This window comes from Oryctolagus cuniculus, chromosome 3, assembly GCF_051225735.1.
Source record: "Oryctolagus cuniculus isolate XC-2025 breed Fujian yellow rabbit chromosome 3, ASM5122573v1, whole genome shotgun sequence".
NCBI lineage: Eukaryota > Metazoa > Chordata > Mammalia > Lagomorpha > Leporidae > Oryctolagus > Oryctolagus cuniculus.
The window spans coordinates 174,703,342-174,714,101 of NC_142869.1; the positions used below are offsets into that span (position 1 = coordinate 174,703,342).

Genomic DNA, 10,760 nt, shown 5'->3' on the forward strand with positions numbered 1-10,760 from the left:
CAATTATGGATTAATGCTGATCCACATGCTTTCGCATCTTTGTAGACACTCTGTAATAGCATTTTCAATCTAGGATTCAGATACAAGGCTAAACTGAAACAAGTCACTTTTTAAAAAAGATTGATTTATTTGAAAGTCAGAGTTACACAAGAGAGAAGGAGAGGCAGAGAGAGAGGTCTTCCATCTACTGGTTCACTCCCCAGTCGGCCACAATGGCCAGAGCTGTGCTGATCTGAAGCCAGGAGCTTCTTCCGGGTCTCCTACGTGGGTGCAGGGCCCCAAGGCCCTGGGCCATTTCCTACTGCTTTCTCAGGCCATAGCACAGAGCTGGATTGGAAGTGGAGCAACTGGGACTCAAACTGGCACCCATATGCAGGTGGTGGCTTAATCCACTATGCACAGCGCCAGCCCCAACAAGTCACTTCTAGACTACCGAGCCTATGCCTATATACATCAGAATCTTTGCCCCGAGGCCTCGATGGCACAGCCCACCGTACTCTAAAGAACACCAGCATTTTTGAATGCTTGTCACTGCTCCGCCCAAGATGGAAAATGCCAGCTTAACTTACTACATACCAAATCTGTACTGTCAGGCCCATGACCCTGCTCATTCTATTATTTAAAATCAGCATGTGTTCTACAAATTGTTCTTTAATATGGTCAGGGAATTTCTTCCTTCAAAGACTATTATTAAAGGTACACTTTATACACACAGAGTACTTCCCAAAATTCATGAAAGATGGAATAGAAAGATTTTAGTGGAAAATCACTTTGAAATTCATAATATGCATTTCCATGAACTTTGAGGGCCCCCAATTATGCACCAAAATTAACTTATCTTTAATTCTATTTCCTGTGAACTTTCTGAAAAATTATATACATCATCCCATAAGATAAATGCTCCTTCTAAGACCAGCAAGGCACACTAATAGAAGGACCTTCAATACACAACCCAGCATTCCCCAAGTTCGCTTAGTCACACATCTTCCCTCTTACTTCCTTGTCTTTACAGACGGGCAGCTTCAGACCAAACCTGCCCAACTGGCTGAGTAGTCAGTATCCCTAAGCCTTTCTTTCTCTGCTGGTCCCTTGCTGGCAGCAACCTACTCTACATCAGGTACCCAGTTAGCCTTCTGTCAACCATAGCATGCGGGACTCTAATCTCAGGAGTCTCTATCTGATGCTTGACACTGTGCTGCATGTCAAAGTCTATGTGCAACCAGGACAGCTTAAGACAGACTTCCGGGGGCCGGCCCTGTGGCGCAGTGGGTTAACACCCTGGCCTGAAGCACTGGCATCCCATATGGCCGCCGGTGTGTAAACCTGGCTGCTCCACTTCCTATCCAGCTCTCTGTTTTGGCCTGCAAAAGCAGAAGAGGGCCCAAGTGCTTGGGCCCCTGCACCTGCATGGGAGACCCAGAAGAAGCTCCTGGCTTCGGATCCAGGCAGCTCAGGCCATTGCAGCCATTTGGGGAGTGAACCATCAGATGGAAGACCTGTGGCCCTCTCTGCCTCTCCTCTCTGTGTAACTCTTGACTTTCAAATGAATCTTAAAGAAAAAAAGACTTCTGTCCAATGCAAGGCATATGCAAGAAACAGAGCTGAGGCTAGACAGTGGCTAGGCCATAAAACATGTGCAGCACAGCCTTTAGCGTATACTTACTGCTGAATACCCAGTGTTGTTACTATATGCAAGATGAGCCTACAAGTCAATGTTGTAAATATTTTAAATCTTTTAAGATTGGAGAAATCAGACGACATCATTCCAGACTCTTCTTTCTCCATCGTCCCCCCAACCAAAGTCTCCTAATTCTCAAAGATAAGTGTGAGATTTGGTGAGAGGTCAAAGGCCTGGCTCCTACATCTATCCTTGGGACTCCGAAGTCAGGTCCATGCTCCCCATTCTTTCCTTCCGGCCTGACACCGGCAAGCCTCCTGCCATCCCCTCTGAAATGGATGGCTGAGATCTCTTGCCTTTTTCCCTCATTCTGATTTTCGGATTCCTATCAGGCCTAACTGACAACTATTTTAGTTAGTATATAATTAATTCCTATGTAGTCAAGACATCCCATCCCCTAGCATGTGGCAACATATCCTGTGCACCGATTCTCATCATTCCAACAGTATTCCTAATTCATGCCACTTAGAATACACTTTTAAAGTAATCATTAGTAAGCTTTCTATTTCTCAAGCTACAGCAAAATTGTACAAATAAAATTTTCAAAAATATTTATTTGAAAGGCAGAGCGACAGAGACAAAAAAAAAATCTTCCATTGGCTGGTTCAACCCCCAAGCAGCCCCAACAGCTAGGGCTGGGCCAAGCTGAAGCCAGGAACCTAGAACTCCATCTAGGTTTCCCATACAGTCCAAGCACTTAGGCCATCTTCAGCTGCTTTCCCAGGCACATTAGCAGGAAGGTGGATCAGTAGCTGGGACCTGAACCAGTACTCAGATATGGGATGTGGGTGTCAAAAGCAGTGGCTTAACTCACTGCCTAACAATGCTGGCCTCTCAAAATATTTTATTATTTTCCAATTTTTAGCAAATTTATATTTCTAAGCATAAAGACATTAAATTTAAGTCTTCAACTTAAAAGTTCACCTATCATCACTAGAGTTGTGAACTAAGCAAAAACAGAAGTTCCCAACTAAGAAAAGGAAATTTTCATGGGAGATACTTCATCAGTCTCCAAAACGTACATGAGTTCCATGAGATTCAGAGAGGTTCACAGAGGGGAACCAGAATATGTGAGGGATTAGGAAGACAGAGCGAGTGAACTCAAGGATGAGGCTGCAAAGACCCGAGCACAGCAGTACCCAACACTGCATCAGCAGTGTGGAAAGGGGTGGGGAGTGAAGTAAATTGCAAGTGATTTCAGCACTAAACTAAGCAGAAACATCTTCCTGCCTCTATTGTATTGGGACCAACGTAGTGTTATAAATACAAGAGTATTTCAGAAAGTTCATGGAAAATGGAATTTAAAAATAAGTTTACTTTGGTACAAAACATTTTGAAATTCACTTTTTTTCAGAACCTCCGGAGGATATCTTATATGCACAACAGACATTCCCATGAACTTTTTTTTTTTTTTTTTTTTTGACAGGCAGAGTGGACAGTGAGAGAGAGAGAGACAGAGAGAAAGGTCTTCCTTTGCCGTTGGTTCGCCCTCCAATGGCCGCCGCGGCTGGCGCGCTGCGGCCGGCGCACCGCGCTGATCCGATGGCAGGAGCCAGGAGCCAGGTGCTTCTCCTGGTCTCCCATGGGGTGCAGGGCCCAAGCACCTGGGCCGTCCTCCACTGCACTCCCTGGCCACAGCAGAGAGCTGGCCTGGAAGAGGGGCAACCGGGACAGAATCCGGCGCCCCGACCGGGACTAGAACCCGGTGTGCCGGCGCCGCTAGGCGGAGGATTAGCCTAGTGAGCCGCGGCGCCGGCCTCCCATGAACTTTTTGAAGATCTCTGTATGCATGGATTTCAAAATGTTTTGCACCAAAATTAACTCATCTTTTAATTTCCTGTTCCAAAAACATTTTGAAGTTCCCTCATAAATGGACACTGTAGAAAAGGAAAAAATAAGCTAAGAATAAACTAAAAATAACCCGTAATCCCACCACTCAATGGAGACAAGTTAGTATTGATCTCTGGTTTAAGGTATTTTTAAAAAACTGTATATTTGCAAACAATAAGACCCCAAAAACTACATATGTTGTTTTACAGTATGTTTTAATATTCATTACTTATCACATTATAGAAATGCAAAGATTTAGCTGAACACTGATGAAATAATTTAAGCAATCACATTTTTTAATAGCAAAAACAAAAACCTGAAAACAAATGCTCAATAAAAGAACATTTATTGAATAACATGATACCCAGGACAGAATATTAACCTACTAATTTTTTTGTATTTTCTCAGACTAAATCCTTAGATTATTTTAAAGTACATATTTTGCAAGCTTCTGTTGTATGTTTTGCTTTTGAAAAGCTGTCTGAAATCGCATTCTAGCAATGTACGAGTGGGCTTACTGTCCATACCCTGGCCACAAACAGCTTATTTTCTCATCTACGTCAAAATTTTAAGAAGAAAGAACAAAAACAGTATCTCACTGACTTGTATTTCTGGCAGTACTGATGGTGAAGCTAAAATTTCTTTTTCATGTTTCTTGCTTTTAAAAATTACTAGTCTGTCCATTTTTTCCATGAGTTGGAGAGGTCCTTTTTTTTGTAGGAAAGAAAGTAGATTTGCTTGAAAGTTACTTTTCTCAGTTTGCCATTCACTTTTTAATTCCATTTATAAACTTTGCACATATGGAAGTTTTATTATTCTACAGCAATCAAAGTTGTCCCTTTACAGTGACTACTGTGCTGTTTTCTGCCTCCTGAAAGCACCAACCACCTTTTATCTTTTGGCCCTTAAGGTTTTTTTTTTTTTTTTTTTTTTGGAAAAACATTTTAAAAGCACACAAGGTCACCACCCTAAAATTACAATCATTTTTTACTGTGTTATTTTCAACAGTGCATACACACTTTACTCATTTTAAATGGCTGCACCCATTTCACACAATCTTTTTCAAAGTGTCTAACACAGGCCTTTGAAAAATTAAAGCTGGTTAGATTTGAACAACCTTATATGGCTTTGCAAATTTTTGCAAGCCCAACGAATCTTAACATCACACCCAACTGAACAATAGCCCCAAAATTCCAAAGCTGGTCACTTCCATGCCATCAGTGCCCAATTATTCTCCTTCAATGTTACTAAAAGAGCAGGAAGAACAAGTTTATTCTTGGTAGTAAATCCTAGTTCTGAATGATGAATTGTTCTAATTACCAATTATCAGATGTCAATCCTTACAGCATTTTGATTTGAATCTCTTTAGTATTCCATGTCATAAATCACGCATTTAGGGACTGTCTGGTTAAAAGTTCAGGCTCTGGAGTTACTGTTCATTTTAACTTGGGCTTCACCATCCTACTAGGCCCAGCCTTAACCACTCAAAGCCTCAGCTCCTTCTCCTGCATTCTATAGGTGGGTTACACCGCGGTACCTGCACTTCCCAGGGCTTTGTAAAGATCAAGTGGGAGCTGTACGGAGGCTATGGGAACAGAGGCACACCACAGCACCCATTTCCTAGAGGAGGCCACCCAGTGGGAGAAGACCAGAGCAGCCCAGGGAAAGCCCTAGCCCACACAGCATCAGCACCAGCGCTCCAGACATGGCAATGCCCGCACTGTCAGGCGGCAGGAAAGGGAAAAGGCAAACAGACGTGAAATTCTGCAAGTGGAACTGCCAGCTGACAGTGAAAGCCAAAGAGCACAGAGCTGGGCTCACTTGCTCCAGGGTCCCCAAGGCAAGTGTAACCAGCAAACCTGGGCTTTCCAACTCTGCCATCGCACATGAGGAGGATACACCTTGCTCTCCAAGACAATATTTACAAAATGCTGTTACTGCTAAAAGGTATCCCATTCCAACAGAAGCCACATGCTTCAAGGACCTAAAGATATCTCAAACAGTGTTAATGAAAATGCATGTCGTCTCACAAATGAGGAAATACAGGACTAACAAAGTTAATTCACACTGGACCTCTTGTCGTTTTTCCCAAGCAAAATGTTCTATACTAAGCAAAAAGAAATGAATCTCTTACACACACGAACACACACACATTCAGCTTTTTCAGAAACTAGGACCTATCTCTGAATAAAAACATGTAAAAGTTATTGTTATAATTGCTATAGTATATATTAAATATACATATTATAAACAGGGAGCTTATAAGGTCTTCAGTAATAACCTTAAGGGTTTCATCCAGATTTTACTTTCTTCAGTTAATAATCATTTCTCAGGCTTGAAGCAAAACAAAAAGAAAGTCACCTAACTGATAAATTACCAACTTTTTAAAAGCAAGGCCCCTAAGTGGTTAACACTCTTTTCTCCAGATACCTAAAATGCAGTGAATGGTCACTGAGACAATTTTTACCCCAGACGGACTCCCGTGAGGGGAGAAAGGGCATGGTTCGGGGACCCATGGCCGGCCGCGCCAGCAGGGCACGCGCACGCGCACACACACACACACCCCACACACACACACTTCATTTCCACAGGCCTTGCAGTTTCAAGTTTGAAGACTTGTGAAGAACAGCGCTTACTCACTTGAATTTTCCACACTGCAGGAAGGTGCACTACAGCTGGCCCCAGAGTGACCGTGTGCCCGAAGCCCTGAGGACCCACGCCGGCTCCTCCCATAGAGGCTTCCCCAGACTCCACTGCAGCAGTGGGCCAGCCTCAGCCCCAATTCCAAAGGCAAGGCAGAGCTATATTTAACCTGGGCCTGGGGCCACTCTTGTTTTTTTAAAAACAAAACAAAACAAAAACAAAAATATTCTTTCAAAGCCTTACAAGTTTTGGAGGGGGAGAAAAGCTAACTAGATCGCAGGCTGTTTTCTTGGCACTTTCCTGGGCGTCTGTAGCTAAAGAAACCTTGTGTTCTCCTGGCAGGGCACTGCGTGGATGCTGGGGTGCCAGTGCGCCAAGGGCTGGGGAGAAGGAGCCTGAGAAAGACAACAGTTTACTCCCAAGGCGTGTGTAACAGTAACATAACAGTAACACAGCTGGCATCATTCACCAGCACCCTAAGTCAGCACAAGTGGTCAAACATCGGGTTTAAGTTACAAGTATTCCGGAAAAGTCACTCATTCATTCAAAACAGTAACTGAGGTACCAGCACAACCAAGTTCTGAGTTACTATGAGGATTCAAAAATAAATAAGGAGCATCCCCGCCTTCAATAAGTTCACGTGCAATGTAAGGGAAATAAGGCTGTTTTGCTGATCAAGACTAAGTTAGAGTTAGAAAGGAATACCCCATCAGTGGAGAGGAGTACTCGAGCCCTGATCCCTAAGGACACCCAGCAGTTGGGCTCAGGCGTGTGTGCCGAGATCCTCTGATGCCACATAGCCTGGGGCAGGCTGGGGGGACGTGCCTACAGGGACCTGAGCACAAAGCTCTCAGGCAGAGTGGATTGTATACACTGATGAAAAACCTAGTGTATCTCAAGTTGGTTTGTTTTCTGGAAAAAAAAATTTTAAACGGTACCAAGGGAAACAAAGTTTAACTTTTTCTTTTTAAAAGCAGACAATTCAGCCATCTTTCAAGCTTAATGAGCACTCTCCTGAAACCTCCAAAAATGGGCATAATAGAGTTAAAGCAAGTCTTGTGTTTGCGTGCTTTGGAATTTGAAATGCGATGCAACTATTTCAACTTACTATGGAAAGCAACACACAGGACTTTGAAGCAAAAATCTTTCTAATACAAAGAAAAACCTCATTCCCAAACTTTTTACAAAAATAAATGCTTAGTTCGACTTTTTCAACAGATCATCATGGATTATCCTACGTGACATAAATGCTCCAGGACTTCAGAAAGCCGGGTCCATTTTGAGGGACACTCCAAAATTAACTGCGAAACTTTAAACTGCACACACTTCTGCAAGGCAGGAACTCATGCTAGAAGCTCCTGGCTTAAAGTAAGAATGAATTTAGTTCCTCTTCTCCAATCTGTTAAGTGCATTTACAAAAACACTGTGACCCTTTACTCCACTCATAACTTTGGACTATTTTAATGCTACTGCAGCAAAGAACAATTACACAGAGTAAATAAATACTTGAGTAACTTGAATGCAATTCAGTATTTGCGCACTTACTCTAACCCCTACTACGAACTGCAGGCAGCAACAGTGACCCAATCAGCAAAGAGAATCCTCTTTGGCACAGCCAGCTCAAGAAGGGACACCCTCAAGTTTGGGGCTTCATCTTAAGGAACGCCAAGCATTTCTCTTTCTCAATCATACGTCTACACTGCACAGCGCCACACAGGTGATTGGAAAGCCGGAGTTTTCGGGCTAACCTGGGCCTTGGGCACCGAAGCGCACGACCCGCGTGCCTGGCGGACCCCAAATCCCCGCGGCCGGGGCTCCCTCCCGGCTCGGGGCGCGCGCTCGTGCCGGGGCCGGGGGCGCGCCGAGGCCAGGGCGCAGGGCCTGGGGCCGAGTCGAGAGCGCTCGGCGGGCGCCGAGGGGCTCCGTCCGGTTCCGCCGCCGCCCGGGCATCCCTGCGCCGTCTGCGCCGGCCCGCTCCCCCGAGAGAACGGAGCAAAGGGGAGACTATTACCCAATAATAGCGCCCTGCACGGCCGCAACAAAGCGAGCGGGGCACCCGAGAGCCAGGGAGACCGGCTCGGCCGCTCCGGAGGCGCGCCGGAGAGCATGCCAGCGACGCCCGAGGGAGAAGCGCGAGCCGGAAGGCGGGGGAGGGAGAGAGGGCCGAAGCGCGGCCGTCCCGCGAGGGTCGCCGCACGAGGCGAGGCGAGGCGCGGCGCGGACGCCGGCCCAGCCTCCGGGAGGCGAGCCCGGCGCCACGCAGGCCGCCGCCTCCGGGCGCGATGAATCGGGCTTTTTCCCGGTGCGTAGTCCGGGCCTGGCCGCCCCGGAGCCGCGGCCCGGCCCGGCCAGGCAGGCCCGAGCCAGCCGGGGTGACTCAGGGCGGGCCCCGCTCGCCCCTCGCCCGCCCCCGGCGTCCTCCGCCCCGCGAGGGCCCCCGGCCCGGCCGCCATTCCGCCCGGCCGCGGGTCGGCGGCTCAGGCCTCGCCCGCCGCCTGCGCTCGGCCGCCGCGGCCCCAGTCACTGCGACACCGCGGCTCGAGGCCGGGCCTGCGCCGCCGCCTCCGTTGGGCCGCCGACACTCACCCGCATTTCCAAACGCCCGAAAGGCTCCCGCGACGTCTCCGCCGGGTCGCTGGGTCCCGGTGAAACCCCCCCCGTCCCGCCAAGGTCTGGCCGCGTCCCTCAGCCACCGGGGCTGCCCCGCCTGGAGCTGCGTGCGACACGGCGCCCGCCTCCTCCTCCTCCTCCCCTGCCTGCCCGCCCGCCCGGCCCTCCTCCTCCTCCCGCCGCCGCCGCCGCCGCCTGCACCACGCAACCTCCGCCCTCTCGCCTTCCCTGCGCGGCTCCCCGCCCTCCCGGCCTCACCGGCTCCGGCGACCGCGGGGGAGACGCTGTTGGGGGAGGGCCGGAACGCACCGCCATCGGCGTCCGGGGCGGGGGAGCCGGGAAACCGTCGCCGCCATCGCCCCACCAGCCTGAGGCGCGGGAGGGGCCCGGCCGCCTCCCGCCCGCCGGGGTCCCCCCCGCTCGCTTGGGTTGTTTCTACCTGCAGTCTCGTGGCCCCTGGCCCCCCCAAACGCCCGAGCCGCCCCCCACCGGGCGCACCGGATCCTCCACCAGGTTTCACAGCCCGCCTCGCCTGGGGGCCGCCTCCGAGGGAGACCCGGCTTCCCGCCACTCGGGACCTCGCGAGCGGGGCTGACCTGGGGGCTGGAGGGGCGGCGGGGGGCTCCGGCCTCTGGAGACGCTGCGCGAAGCAGCGGGAGGAGAGGGGCTCCCCGCGCCCCTGCCCCTCCCCGTGCGCACACACTCCCCCAGAGCTGACATGGAACCCGACTACCCCCAGCCACGTGCCTCCGGGGACCGGGAGCGCAACCAGCAGCGGTGTCCCCGACTGGCGTTTAAAGTCAGCGGGGGCAGGTGGTCCCGAAAATCCGCGCGGACTCCCGCGACACGTGCGCGCCTCGCTCTCCCCGCGGTGCACCTGCCCGCCTTCGGAAAGAGCGCCCGAAAGCCTGAGCCAGGCTGGCTGCATGTCTTTCTTAAAAAGTCTTTTTCTAAAATACACCCAACCAGGCTCCCCTCCTCAAACCCTTTAACCGACGCGCTTTGGGCAAATTTTGACGAAGATTCGCTTTTCCTTAGTCTTTGTAAGCACACATCAAGAACAGAATTGAAGGTTTTGATGACATGCTTGGCATGAGATGTGACTATAAAATACTGTTTTCACGTGTCGTCAGTAGTAGTTAATCTCACTCCTTAGGAATAATCTTAGGATTGGGTGTTTGGAATATTAAGCAAAATTTGGCAGCACCAGTAACAGAAAGCATTGACTTACCTCACACCTAGTGAGATTGCGAGATGCCTAATTCCACTGAATGAGTAAGGAAGGGTTTCCAATTAGCCTGTCGTCTGGGCAGAAGTTAGGATGGAGGCAGTTTCCTGTTTTCGCCAAACCAAAACATTGCAGAGATTGTAGAAGCACTTTGGGGCAGAAGTGGTCAGCCAGAGCAGAAGGCCACCCCCAGAGTCCACACGGTTCCCCTAGGAACACCGGGTTCTCTTAGAAGAAAAATCCCTCTCTGAAATGGGGGTCTTTTGTCAGTCTCTGTTAAGCATCCTTAGTTTGTAAATAAACTTGTCACCAAAGTATGGAATCCTTAATTTGTGCAGGGGTTGAAAAATTCTTGGTCTGTACACTTCTAAGTAACCTAGTCAAACGAATCGTTAGGTGTATGTAGCCACTTTTTATATGGCTTTCCTGTAATATCCTTGGTTCCTCTTACTGGGACTTGTGTGTTCCACAGACAACTTATCTCCGAATTCCTTAACCTGTCTTCTCCATCTCTTTCAATGGGGTTTCCTTGTCTGTGACTTCCCACAGATGAAGGTAATGGCTAAATGGGTCAACTTTCCCTTTATTGTTTACCAGAAAACCTTCTGTTTTGTGGGTTTCAAAAAAAAAAGTTTTATTTATTGGAAAGCCAGAGTGACAGAGATGGGGAGACAGAGAGCGATCGATTAATTATTCATGTACTGGTTTACTCTGCAAATGCCAGCAATAGCTGGACTGGGCCAGGCAGAAGCCAGGAGTCGGGGATTAAAT

The 10,760-nt window shown here is 48.8% G+C and overlaps 1 protein-coding gene across 9 annotated transcripts in view; it reads right to left on the reverse strand.

The window, feature by feature from the left end:
- CUL1 (cullin 1) overlaps nucleotides 1–10,022 on the reverse strand; it is a 107,488-nt gene extending 97,466 nt beyond the window's left edge. Inside the window, exon 1 of one of the 9 annotated variants that reach the window (XM_089329586.1) lies at nucleotides 9,993–10,022. The gene's annotated coding sequence lies outside the window, so the exon portion shown is untranslated. The other 8 variants (XM_089329582.1, XM_051849029.3, XM_089329589.1 and 5 more) reach the window with 8 other exon arrangements.
- Between the last annotated feature and the right edge of the window lie 738 nt (nucleotides 10,023–10,760).